Below are 14,567 nucleotides of genomic sequence, written 5' to 3' on the forward strand. Positions count from 1 at the left end.
CTGTGCCTAATCAAACAGCTCCAAATGCCGAAAACTCAATGTTTATTTTATTTTATTTTTTTACACACTTGCATAACTCCCTGACAAGCCACGCCAGGCGTTGGGCTTTTTGTTTGGTTTTATTTTGTTGCATTTAGGGGAAAAAAAAAGAGAGAGAGAGAGGGAGAGAAGAGAATGAATAACACAAACCACCCAGCCCTAGAAGCTGTCCCAGGCCAGGCAGTGGGTCGGGTTTCCTGCCTGAGGAAAAGTCTGTGGGAGTTGGGGGGCCTCACTGCTAGGCTCAGGAATGAGTGAGGAAGGGAAGAAAGCCACCTGGGTCAGAGAAGATAAAGAATTAGAACCATGTGACCCGAACGGACGAATAATATAGAGCATTTCTTGTGCACCTAATATATGCCAAGCACTGTGCTTTGCATCTAAATTCTGTTACCTAATTTTGCAACTATTTTGCTTGCTTGCTTTTTATTTTTCTTACAAAGGAGAATTCTGAGCCTCAGAGACATCAAGTAATTTGCTCAGGAGTTCCCATCATGGCTCAGTGGTTAACGAATGCGACTAGGAACCATAATGGTGCGGGTTCAATCCCTGGCCTCGCTCGGTGGGTCAGGGATCTGGCATTGTCGTGAGCTGTGGTGTAGGTTGCAGACCCGGCTCAGATCCTGTGTTGCTGTGGCTCTGGCGTAGGCCCTCAGCTACAGCTCTGATTAGACCCCTAGCCTGGGAACCTCCATATGCCACAGGTGTGGCACCAGAAAAGACAAAAAAAAAAAAAGTAATTTGCTCAGAGATAGATACACAACCTGTTAAGTGACCAGCTCGGTTCCTATTATGCTAAATGACTTATAATTTCCCTGAAAGAGTCATGTTGTTCTAAGTTTGCAAATGCTGGTCATTCTGCCTAGAAATGTCTTTCCCTCTGACCCTTCTCTTATCATCCTTCAAAATGCCTACGTGAAGTTTCTCCCGGCCACCTTGCTCATCAGCCTCCAACGGTGTGTGTACCTACACATTACTCATCCCTGGCCTTCAACTGCAGTGTGAGCCCCTTAGGGGCAAAGGCTGTGTCTGATTCAGCCTTATGATCCCAGCATGCAGCATCACACTTAACTGCTATCTGGTGAACTGAACCCCTCGATGGCTAGGACTGTATCTTTTGTAGATCCTGCAGGCTTATTCAGATGATGTCTCAGGTCGCTATCACTACTCACCCAGGCCAAGATCATCATTCTCATTAGAAGGGCAAAGTTCAGTGGACTCAGGCCAGGGCTCTAGCTCCCAAAGATTAGTGAAGTTCCTTATATGTTAAGTCATCCTGTACCAGGCAAGAACTATCCTACCACCTGCAGGGTCAATATCAATATGTTTTCAACTACAAGTAATAGGAGACCAACTCAACATAGTTTAAACAACAGGGTGGTTTCCTTTCTTTTCTACTTTTCTTTATTGATTTCTTATCTCCTGCATCAGGAAGAGCTAAGGTGGGAATGATCCAGCAGCCGAGGAACTATATCAGATTCTTTCCTCGACTCTCATTCCACCATCCTCAATATGTTGGCCATTGTCCTCATTATCACAAGATGGCTGCAGCAGCTCCAGACACTACATCCTCAATCAAGTCCGGCAATAAGTCTAGCTTTCTCTTTTTAAAGAGTTAAGTGACACCTTAAAATGGTTAAAAGGATAAAATTTGAGTTATGTATATTTTATCACGATTTAAAAAACATTTTAAAGGAGCGAACTGAATCACATGTCCACCACTGAACCAACGACAGATGAAAAGGATGATGCTACTAAAATTAGCTTAGACCAGTCAGGATTTACCTGAATTATGGGGGTAGGGGGGTGGGGGGGAAAGGTGTTCACAGACAAAAGCAGAACTCTGACAGCACTGAAAAAGGGGAGATGGGCTTTTGGGAAGGCCCCCAACAGTGCTTATGATCATACTGTTATTCAAAAAGATGACTATGGTATTGTCACTTGACTTCAGACTCCCCCAAAAACCTTAGTCTCCACGACCCCATTGTTCTCTGAGCTCTTGTCATCCTCTCTTTCATGGAGGCACTGAGGGATGATGGTTAAATGCACAGACACTGGAATTAGCCTTGTCTGCATTCAAAGCCCATCTCTATCACCAGCTAGTTCAATGGGGCCAGTCACTTCGCCTCCCTGAGCCTCAGTGTTCTCATCTGTAAAATGGGTATAGTAACACTGTCTGCCCACTACAGTTCTTATGGGCATAAGATAAGATAGTGCATTTAAGGAGTTTACTGCAGTGTGAGGGTACTTAGTACATGCTGGCTCTTATCATAAGCTATAACTGTGTCCTGTCATTCATATGTTTTAAGGGCTACTGCATCCTAAGCATTGCTCTGGGAATGGAGGATGAGAAATGAATACCACACTGTCTTCACTCTTCCTCAAGGTAGATGAGGAAGAGTGATGGCACAAAGAAAGGGGCACTCATGAAGGCTTGAGGGAGTCAGAGTAGCTTCCCCAAGGAGGAAATGCTTGCTTGAAAGACTTGGCATTTTCTAGGCACATGAGATGAAAAAGGCATTCCAGGCAGAGGGAATGGCATGTGCAAAGGCCCGGAGGCCTGATGCATCGTGGTGCCCTTGGAGGTATGTTGTCCTGCTTTGAGGGGATTTAAGATGAGAGAGGTGGGAAGGAGGGCAGCAGATGAGATCCTTCCAGAAGGATCTTGTGTACCAGGCTAAAGAGCAGGGACTCAGCTTGAGGGCAGTGGGGTTTATGAGGTGGATGTGAGGCAGGATGGAGTTGTGCTTTAGAAGGAGTGCCTAGCAGCTCTTGTGAAGGCTGGATTTGAAGAGAGAGCACCTGGAGGGGGTGAGGAGCCCCGGTGAGAGAATAGAAGGGAGGAGACTCCCAAGAGCGGCTGGCGTGCCCTCTGGAAACTTACTGCCAGCATAAGCCCACCTTCCCAGATTCTCTGCCTTGTAGGGAGCGTGGGCTCCCCTAACACATCCCTGGAACTCTGCAGCCCTCACCCTGAAGGGTCTGGAAAACCCACTCATTTTTCTCATCCACGGGGAGCACATGGGCCATCTGCTTTCTTCCCTTTGCCCCCCCCTTGGTGGCCAGCCCTGCACCATCCTGGGAACGCCCTGCTCTTTCCCATTCCCCCGTTCTGCCTCCCTCCGCTCCTCACCTGGGTTACCTGCCCTCCGGCACCTTCACTGGTCACACAGGACCTTGACATCTGTCTCCAGGTTCCTCTTCTCCGTTGCAGGTGCAAGCGTCATCTCAGGGACCTCATGCTCCATGTCAGCGCCACTTTCAACACCTCCTGGCCTCCCAGACAGTGTCAATGGTCTATTTCACTTCCTCCTCCTGCTCACAGGGCAACCCCCTCCTGGCTTCCCCCCAACTGCTCCATCCCTGTGGTCGTCGCCCTCCCAGGGGCCCCAGCAGACCCTCCTCCTCCCTTCCTCCTAATTCAGATTCTAGACCTTTCCACTACTCCATAATGATTTCTGCCCTGACCTCCCCTTAGTGCCTCCACTGCCCTGCAAACCCTCGACCTCTTCTCGCTGAGTTCTGCAAGAGGGTCCCCCAGCCATGCCCGGGACGGTGCCCCTGCCAGCCTCCACCTGGCACTCGGCCACCAGCCTCCAACCCTCAAGCCACTGGAAGCCCACCTTCATCAAGACATGCTGAGACGGCCGAGAGTGACACCTTCAATTTCCTACCCCTAAAACTAAACTCGTGAGCCCTGCCCAGGACCTCATTCTCCTTAGATTTCCTCCTTCTTGGTAAACAGCAGTGAACCTGACCAACAGGAAACCGGAAGTTGTTTTTCATTCTTCTCCCTCTCTCACCTCCCACATCCACTCCACTGGCAAATTCTATTGGTTCTACCTCCAGACCATTTCCCAAGCCCATCTGCTGCTCACCTCCCTGCCACCCCCTTGCGCCATCTTCCCTGCTTACCTGGTCCATTGTAAGTGTCCCCACCTGTTTCTCCTTTATCCCCTGCCCGACACAGGCTTCACACAGTAGCCAGAATAAACTTTAAAAAGTATAAAGCGGATCCCATCACTCACTCCCCTGCTTAAACCTTCCAGTGATTTTCCATCGCGCTTAGAATCAAATCCAAACACCATCCCTTATAAGGCCACATCCCTCCGGCTTCATTTATCGCCTCTCTCTCTCTCTCTCTCTCTCTCAGCCCTTCCTGAGCTTCTTCCAATTCTTTGGCCGCTCCAAACTCTTTCTCGTCTCAGGGCCTTTGCACAGGTCCTCTGCCAGCTCACCCTTCCCACAGCCCTTCACGGGGGCAGCTTCTTTTCTTCTTTCCAATCTCAGCTTAAACATCATTTTGTTTGAAGGGCCTTTCCTGACCTCTCCGTCCAAGTAGTTTCCTCAACATGGCCCATCACAGCTTCCTTTCTGTTTTATCGGAGGTTGTACTTTGTAATCATTGCCTTGCTTGCTTCCCCACTGGACTCAAGTCCCCATTGCTGGCACGGGAAAGAGACTTTCTTCCTTTCTGCCCTTCACTCTTCCTGCGGGGTCTGTCGCTAAGGTCACCAGCAACCTCCTAACCACCACGTTCTGTAACTCCTTTTTTTTCCTTCTCTATCTCCCCGCAACTCTCTTTCTCTCTCGCTCTTTTTTTTTTTTTTTTTGCCGTGCCCATAGCATGTGAGAGTTCCTGGGCCAGGAATTGAACCCTCACCACAGCAGCTACCCAAGCCACAGTAGTGACAATGCCAGAAACCCTCTGAGCCACCAGGAAATGCTTCTCTACAACTCGTGTGTGTGTGTGTGTGTGTGTGTGTGTGTGTGTGTGTCTTTTTGTCTTTTTAAGGCCGCACCCGTGGTATATGGAGGTTCCCAGGCTGGGGGTCGAATAGGAGCTGTAGCCACCGGCCTACGCCAGAGCCACAGCAACGTGGGATCCGAGCTGCATCTGCCACCAACACCACAGGTCACAGCAATGCCGGATCCTGAGCAAGGCCAGGGATCAAACCCAGGTCCTCATGGATGCTAGTGGGGGGGGGCGGTTCGTTAATCTCTGAGTCACAACGGGAATGCCCCTCTCTACAGCTCTCAATACCCCCCTCCTTCTTGGAATGCGTCTTTCTGCCACCCTGCTTCCTGTTCTTTGTCTTTCTACTGACATCTCCTCCCTGCCCTTAAAGGTTATCCCTGGCCACTGCTCTTCTCTTTAACCAGGAATTAATACAGATTAAAACAAAATGCAGTTCCTGTTGTGGCTTAGCGGGTTAAGGACCCAGTGTTGTTTCTGTGAGGGTTCGATGCCTCACTCGTTAAGGATCGGCATTGCCACAAACTATGGCATGGGTCACAGATGCAGCTTGGATCTGGTGTTGCTATGGCTGTGGTGCAGGCTGCAATTGCAGCTCTGACTCAACCTCTGGTCCAGGAACTTCCATATGCCACAGGTACAGCTGTAAAAAAACAAACAAACAGGAGTTCCCATCATGGCACAGCAGAAACGAATCCGACTAGGAACCATAAGGTTGCGGGCTCAATCCCTGGCCTTGCTCAGTGAGTTAAGGATCCGGCGTTGCTGTGAGCTGTGGTGTAGGTTGCAGACGAGGCTTGGATGTGGTGTTGCTGTGGCTCTGGCATAGGCTGGCAGCAACAGCTCCGATTAGACCCCTAGCCTGGGAAGCACCGTGTGCCACAGGTGTGGCCCTAAAAAGACAAAAGACAAAAAAAATAAAAAACAGGGAGTTCCTGTTGTGGTGCAGGGGAAACAAATCTGACTAGTATCCATGAGGATAAGGGTTCTATCTCTGGCCTTGCTCAGTGGATAAGGATCTACTTGCCTTAATTGCTATTAGCTGTGGTGTAGGTTGAAGACGTGGCTCAGATGCCACATTGCTGTGGTGTGGGCTGGAAGCTGCAGCTCCGATTCAACCGGTAGCCTAGTACTTCTATATGCCACGGGTGCAGCCCTAAAAAGCTAAAACAAAAACGAAAACAAACAAACCAAAAGCCCCACCACAATGTCTGATAGTAAGAAAAGTAAGTGTGATGATTAATTTTATCTGTCAACTTGGCTAGGCCATGGTGCAAACATTATTCTAGATGTTTCTGTGAAGGTATTTTTTAGATGCGATGAACATTTAAGACTTTGAGGAAAGCAGGTCATCCTCCACAATGCAGGTGGGTCTCATGCAATCAGTTGAAGGCCTTGGTAGAATAAAAACTGACCTACATTGAGCAAGAAGCAATCTGCCAGCCCTTCAACGACCACACCAGCTCTTCCCTGGGTGTCTGCCTTCAGCCTACCCTGTAGGTTTTGGACGTGCCAAACCTCCACAATTGTGTGAGCCAATTCCTTCACACACACACACACACACACACACCACATTGGCTCTGTTTCTCTGGAGAGCTCCACTAATAGAATGTTAACTACAATCTCCCAAACTCTTCCTTAGTGAAACCATCCTCACAGATACAAACATGTTGGGCCTGAGAATCAGGACATCCGGTTCTAGTCCCAGGTCTGCCACTTGCTGGCTGGGTGACCTTATCCAGGTCCCTTGATATTTCTTTTTTTCTTTTTTTTTTTTTTGTCTTTTTGCCATTTCTTGGGCTGCTCCCGCGGCATATGGAGGTTCCCAGCCTAGGGGTCGAATCGGAGCTGTAGCCACAGGCCTACCCCAGAGCCACAGCAACGCGGGATCTGAGCTGCGTCTGCGACCTACACCACAGCTCACGGCAATGCCGGATCCCTAACCCACTGAGCAAGGGCAGGGACCGAACCCGCAACCTCATGGTTCCTAATTGGATTCGTTAACCACTGCACCACGACGGGAACTCCGATATTTCTAAACTTGTTTCTCTCCAAATCTTTCCCGTCCCAATAAACAGCCCCTCCAGCAAGCAACCAACTGCTGAAGGTAAAACCCAGAGGCACCCTAGGTTTTACCTTACTCTCCCATCCGATCCACCAGCAAGCTGTTGCCCTTCTGCCTCCAGAGGATGTCTGGATCCATGCACTGAGCTCTAGCTCCTTTCCCATCACTATGGTACAGGCGCCATCCTCACCTGCCTGGTGATGCTGGTCTCCCAGCTTTCCTTTCATTCCAACAATCCACAGCAGGCAAGGTGATTTTTTAAAAAATAGAAGTCAGGGAGGAATTCCTGTCGTGGCGCAGCAGAAACGGATCCAACTAAGAACCAACTAACAACCAACTAAGAAGTTGCGGGTTTGATCCCTGGTCTCACTCAGTGGGTTAAAGATCTGGCATTGTTGTGGCTGTGGTGTAAGCCGGTGGCTACAGCTGTGATTAGACCCCTCCACATGCCACGAGTGTGGCCCTAAAAAGACAAAAAAAAATAAAATAAAAAAAAATAAAGCAGGGAGTTCCCTGATGTGTCAGCAGATTAAAGATCTGGCGTCCCTGCCATGGCTCTGGTTACTGCAGTGGCATGAGTTCGATCCCCAACCTGGGAAATTTCACATGCTGCAGGTGCAGCGAAAAGAAAAAAAAAAAATCAGATCGTAGCACTTATATGAGTTTCTTATTGCTGCTGTAACAAATTACCACAAATTCGGTGGCTTAAAATTGGCACAACATTGTACATCAACTATAATAATTTTCAAAAATGAAAAAAAATACAAATTTATTAGCTTCCATCTAGCCTGCTCTGGGTTATAAGGGCTCGTTCCTCCTGGAGGCTCTGGGAAGACGGTTTCCTTGCCTTTTCTACCTTCTAGAGGCCACACACATTTCTTGGCTCATGGCTCCTTCCTTGCATCACTTTGACCTCTGCCGCTGTCATCACATCTTGTTTTTGGACCCTGAGCCTCCTGCCTCCCTCTCACGAGGACCCCTGTGATTATACCAGGCCCACCTGGCTGATTCAAGACCATCTCTCCATCTCGAGATCCTTATGTTAGTCACATCTGTGAAATCCCTTTTTCCAGGTCAGGTTTGGGGGATTAGTGGGTGGGCATCTCTGGGGGGCTGTCTACCACAGCGCTCGTAAGTCTTCCCACTGCGCTTAGAATTAAGGCCAAACATTTCTGCTGATGCACAAAACACTTGGTGGTCTGCCCCTGCTCACTGGCTCTGTCCATGGTGGCCTCTTGCTGTCCCCCGAAAGCCCGAAACCCAGTCCTTCCAGAGAGCCTCTCTTTCTCTCTCTCTGGCTGCAGCGTGCAATAGCTTGATATGGGATCTCAGTTCCCAGACCAGGGTTTGAACTTCAGGCCACAGCAGTGAAAGTGCCAAGTCCCAACCACTAGACCCCTGGGGAACTCCCAGAGAGCCTTTCTCTGGCTTTTCCTTCTGCCTTGAATGCTTTTCTCCCAGGTCCAAACTTGGCCTGCCCCTTTTTTTTTTTTTTTTAGCTTTTTTTTAGGGCTGCACCCTCAGCATATGGAAGTTCCCAGTCTAGGGGCTGAATCTTAGCTGTAGCTACTGGCCTACACCACTGCCATAGCAACACACAGATCCAAGTCTCATCCATGACCTCCACCACAGCTCACAGCAATGCCGGATCCTTAACCCACTGAGCGAGGCCAGGGATTGAACCCTCATCCTCATGGATACTAGTTGGGTTCTTTGCTGCTGCACTGCAACAGGAACTCCCTGGCCTGCCCTTCTTGTCACTTACGTCTCAGCTTCACTCTTACCACCTCAGAGAGGCTTTCTCTTGCCTAAAATAACAGGCCATTTCTTTCCAGCACTGTACTGCTGCCTGATGTTTTCCTGTGTATTATTGTTTTGTCTGTTGCTTGTCTCCCCCATCAGAAATAATCTTCAAAGCTAGACTCTTGCCTCTCCTGTATCCCCAGTGCTGGAACTCAACTAGTATTTGTTGAGCGCATCTGTGAGCCTCAGTTTCCTAAAATTTCCAGTGGGTGTAATGGTACCCTCCATCTTTCAGGTTGCTTTGAGGAGTAAATGAGATAATAACCACCATTTTTTGCTGCCAGTGATGAGCCAAGCACGACACCAAGCACTTTATACTTAAGATAGAATGCTCACAGAGTTCCCGTCATGGCTCAGAGGAAACGAATCTGACCAGCATCCATGAGGATGCAGGTTCGATCCCTGGCCTCGCTCAGTGGGTCTGGGATCTGGCGTTGCCGAGAGCTATGGTGTAGCTTGCAGGCATGGCTTGGATCCGGCATTTCTGTAGCTGTGGTGTAGGCCAGCAGCTGTAGCTCTGATTCAACCTCAAGCCTGGGAACCTCCATCTGCTCCAAGTGTGGCCCTAAAAAGAAAAAAAAAAAAAAAGATAGGATGTTCATTTGTGAATTCAATGGCATTTGATGGCAAAAAAAAAAAAAAAAAAATCAGAAACTCTCTCAAGCCAACTCAGGGGAAAGAGGTTGACCAAAATGCTACAACTGATAATCTGATGACGATCCAAGGAGAGGAATTACAACACAGGAGAGATGGGCTACCTCCAGGGGACCAGAAAGGTGACAGTCATCATCCTCCATCTCTCTGTGGGGCCACATGGTCCCTTCTCATCACTTTTCTCTGTATAGCTGTGCCTACTCTCTGAAGACCAGCTTCTTTCGCTTCTAGGTAGCCACTCACAGTCCAACCTGGCTGCCCAAGATCTACTTCTGTCTCCCAGGGTCCCAGCCCATTCCAGGGAGAGAATATTCAGTGGACCTAACTTGAGTGCACTGTTGACCCGCTGGTGCAGTCACCTGTGGGTGGGATGATGAGGTCAAGGGGCGCCTGTGGCTGCCTGGGCATGTGCCTTCAGAAGGGATCGTGGATAGAGGACAATTCCAAAGAAAGGGGTGTGATGGGACAGGCACCCCAAAACACACCTGCCGTAAATCAGAGCACTTAGCATGCTCTGGCACGTGGCACATCCTCAATAGACACTCTCAGGAATGTAAATTGGTGCAACCACTATGGAAAACAGTATGGAGAGTCCTCTAAAAAAAGCCTAAAAATAGAATTATCATTTGATCCAGCAATCCCACTCCTGGGCATCTATCCAGAGAAAACCATGACTCAAAAAGATATATGTATCCCAGTGTTCATTGCAACACTATATACAATAGCCAAGACATGGAAGCAACCTAAATCTCCATGGACAGAGGAGTGGATAAAGATGTGCTACATATACACAATGGAATATTACTCAGCCATAAAAAGGAATGAAATAATGGCACTTGCAGCAACATGGATGGACCTAGAAATTATCATGCTTAATGAAGGTAGATAGTGAGATACAAACAGCATATACTATCACTTATATGTGGGATCTTTAAAAAAAAGGATACAATGAACTTATTTGTAGAACAGAAACTGACAGACTTTGAAAAATTTATGGTTACAAAGGAGACAGGTGGGGGGGAGGGATGGGCTGGGAGTTTGGGATGGAAATGTAAAATTAGGTGATCATGGTTGTACAACTATAAAAATAATAAAATTCACTGAGCTTAAAAAAAATAGGAGTTCCCATCTTGGCTCAGTGGTAACAAACCCAGCTAGTATCAGTGAGGATAAGGGTTCGATCCCTGACCTCATTCAGTGGATTAAGGAGCCAGCCTTGCTGTGAGCTGCGGTATAGGTCCCAGACATGGCTCAGATGCTGCATTGCTATGGCTGTGGTGTAGGCAGGAGCTGCAGCTTTGATTTGACCCCTAGCCTGGGGACTTCCATATGCTGAGGACACGGCCCTAAAAAGACCAAAAACAAAAAACAAACAAACAAAAAAACCCACCAGACACTTCCTTCTTTCGCCCTTCCCTCCTGCTGGGATCCTCTGGCTCCCCTGTCTATCTATCTCCAGCCTGGTTTTCCAATTCTCACACCAGTGAATGCCGCAAGCTTCCTGCTATCTCTTCAAATTCAACCTGAAAAAAGATTACTCTTCCCCTAAAAACGAGCCCCTCTCCCCCGTTGTCCTGTCTCTGACCCAGCTGGCCTCTTCCAGGCAGCCCAACTCCAAATCCCCCCACCTCCCCTTACCCATCTCAGGGTTCTGGGGGAAGTCTTCCTACCTTCTCCCCCATGGTGAGGCATCCCCCCAACTTGTCTCTAGCACCAGAGAGTTAGAGAATCCGGCACAGCAATGTGGCTAAAGCCACATTGGAGCCACACTACACCTGGGTTCAAATCTCAGCTCTGCCTGATAACTTTGTGACCTTGGCAAGTCTCTTGAACTTGACAAGCTCTGTTCCCTCACATGTAGAATGGCGGTAATTATAGTTCACCCCTCACAGGATTGTGGGGAGAGTTGAAAGGATGCATGGAAAGCAGGTATGTACATAGTTTCTCAAAGATGGATTGATTGATTAGGTTCCAGTAATGTGCCCAGGAAAAGAAAGATGAGTAGGAAATGATCCCTGGCTTTAAAAAGTATAAAGTTTCTTGACAGGTCCGCGACACTCATTGCAATAGCCTTTTGACTCCCTGCCTGACAAGACCCTTCTGGCAATACATCAACAGTGAATTATATTATATAATATTAATATTATATAATATAATATGTATAAGTAGTTCCCTGTAATAAGATTGTGATTATTTAGAAAACAGGAGGAATAGACTCATCCCTAATCTCATTGTGGAGGCACTCCTTCCTTCCAGAGGTGCTGCTCAGCAGTGATTTTGTCACTTGTCATACACCATCTGTATCAACTGCTGCTTTGCAAATATTGGGCTATGTCATTAAAGCTCCTTTGAAGTACCCTTTTGAATGGTGTTTTGAGGATGCAGTGAATGTGACAACATATATTTGCCCCTCTTCCATTGATGGACACCTGGGTGGGTGTTTCTGGCCATGATAAACAATGCACAAGGCAAATCATGTGTCCCCAGGCTCTGCCACTGAGTCGCTTGAGGTCTGATGTCTACACCTTTGTCTTGCTTAGGGCTCAACAGTGCTGCGGACTGGGTATTGTTATCCTCATTGTACAGACAAGGAAACAGAGCTTGGCCCCTCAGGCAGCTCCCCTGACACTAATGACACAGTCTGGGTTTGCATCCACTTCTCTGGGAAGCACCACCAGGCTCAACCAAGGCAGTCAGTGCTGTAGACGGGACTTCTCACTGCAAGGCTGGTGTATGATGTTTGAAGGCTCCTTCTTTCTATTGCCAACCTGCTTCCCAGCACCCAGTATGGTGCCTGGTGTGTTGTATGTGCCTGAAAAATATTGAAAGATGACTGGAAAAAGTGTCTGTGTTTGAGGTTGTCCATTTCATGATGATTTACCGACACTGCCTTTTCTCTCCTTTTTTTCTTTCTGTTTTCTTTTTTGTTTGTCTTTTTTGGCGGTATTCTCTTTCAAGAAAAAAAAACTTGGCTAATTTGATAAGCGGAAATGTCATCATTGCTTTAATTTGCCTTTCTTTGGTGATTGAGAAGATGGAATATATTTTACAAATGTCTACCACCGAACATTTATAATTTATCTCCTGTGAATTTTTAAACATTTTATTGAGGTATAGTTGATACATAGTGCTCTCTCCTGTGAATTTTGTATCAATATCATTTGCCCACTAATAGGCTGAGGTCTTTCAGGAGGGGTTCCCCTTAAGTTGTATAAGATTGTGAGATGGCAAGAATATTCATTATTTGCTTGTCATATTCATTGCAACTATTTCCCCCAGCCTGTCATTTGCCCTTTATCAGATTACATGTTTCTGTCCCCTGGGGCTCCTGGATATTCATCCGTTCTCCTGGTTAGACCATAAGTCCCCCAAAGTAGACAGCAACTGGACCTCAAACTTTTCCTGAATCTCTCAGTTCCTGGTCAGGGGCCTGAACACACGACATTCCGTGTGTTTTATAGACACTCTCTTTTCTTCTGATCAAAGCCTCCCTACAGGGAAGTTATCCGTTTCTATCTTTCTGATGAAGAAACCGAGACACAGAGAGGCTAAGTGCCCTGCCCATGCGGGGCCAAGCCTGGATCTGAACTCAGATCAGCTGACTCAGTACCCTGAGCTTCACCTGTCACACTCAGATGCTGATGGCAGGTCAGTAACTGGCAGCTGGAACAGGCCCCAGGCATCTTTTTCTTGTGAGCCTCTTGTTTTGCCCAGTGTTCGTGCGCAAAGCGCGTGTGTGTGTGTGTTTGTGTGTGTGTGTTCTTCGTGGGGCGAGGGGAAGGAATGAAATAAGGAAGCCGTGGGGCTGAGACGGGATGGTGGAGGGCCTTGAATGCCAAACCAGAGTCAGACTTCATTCTGTCAAGTAAAGGGTGCTTGGATTCTCCACTCGTGCCCCTGCCCCTCCCAGAAAGCAAGGGCCAGTTCCTCCCAAACTGCGGGCCCATGGTTGGGAAGCCGGAGGCCCAGGGCATGTGAAGTGGCAGAGCTGGAAGGATGTCGGGGAACACCTGGCCATCAGCTCTCCTCCACCTCACAGAGGAGGAGACGAGGCCCAGCGAGGGGACGTGACTTACCCAAGGTCACTCTGCCACTTCATGATTAGATTCCCTGTGGTGCAGTTGGGTTAAGGACCCAGCACTGTCACTGCAACAGCTCAGATCACTGCTGTAGTGCAGGTTTGATCCCTAGCCTGGGAACTTCCACATGGGTGTGGCAAAAAGAGAAGAAAAGAAAAAAAGATTTGTAATTCTTTGGAGTTCCTGTCATTGCGCAGCAAAAATGAATCCGACTAGGAACCATGAAGTTGAGGGTTCGATCCCTGGCCTTACTCAGTGGGTTAAGGATCCAGTGTTGCCATGAGCTGTGGTGTAGGTCACAGATGTGGCTTGGATCATGCATGGCTGTGGCTGTGGCATAGGCTGGCAGCTGTAGCCCCGATTAGACCCCTGGCCTGGGAGCCTCCATGTGTCATAGGTGTAGCCCTAAAAGGACAAAAGACAAAAGACAAAAAAAAGAAGAAGAAGAAGAAGAAGCCTGGTGCCTCTTCTACCAGCTAAAGACCCATCCTCTCATCACCCAGCCTTTCCAAGCAATACCAGGGTGTCAGTGAGGAGACTGGCTGAGGAGTTCCCATTGTGGCTCAGTAGGTTAAGAACCCCAAATAGTGTCCATGATGATTCGGGTTCAATACCTGGCCTTGCTCAGTGGGTTAAGGATCTGGTGTTGCTGCAAGCTGCAGCATAGGTCTCAAATGTGGCTGGGATCCAGCATTGCTGGGGCTATAGCACAGGCCAGAAGCTGCAGCTCTAATTTGACCCCTGGCCCAGGAAGTTCCATATGCCATAGGTCTGGCCGTAAAAAGGAAAGGAAAAAAAAAGACTGGGCTGAAGCTCTCATGCATTCATTCACTGATTTCATTTATTCAATTAGTATTTATGAAGCATTTACTATATGTCAAGTTCTAAGCCAAAACCCAAACAAAAACTAGAAAACAGTGACAAATAGAAGAAACTTGCCCCTGTCCTTGAGAGCAGCCAAGGGGAGAAAGGAGAGGGACAGGTCATGCAGCATTTACATTTCAGAGGAACGGTGTTCCCTTTGGGATGAATCAGAGGCAGTGGGACCCCGGAGCAGAGGTGGATAAGCTGTAAAGATTCCTGGAGAAAGTGACTCTCAGCTGGGATCCGAAAGCACGTGGATAGGCCAACAGTGGGAAGGAAAGGTTTGTATTGAGGGCAGGAGCATGTG

The sequence above is a fragment of the Phacochoerus africanus genome, chromosome 8 (genome assembly GCF_016906955.1).
Source record: "Phacochoerus africanus isolate WHEZ1 chromosome 8, ROS_Pafr_v1, whole genome shotgun sequence".
Classification (NCBI taxonomy): Eukaryota; Metazoa; Chordata; class Mammalia; order Artiodactyla; family Suidae; genus Phacochoerus; species Phacochoerus africanus.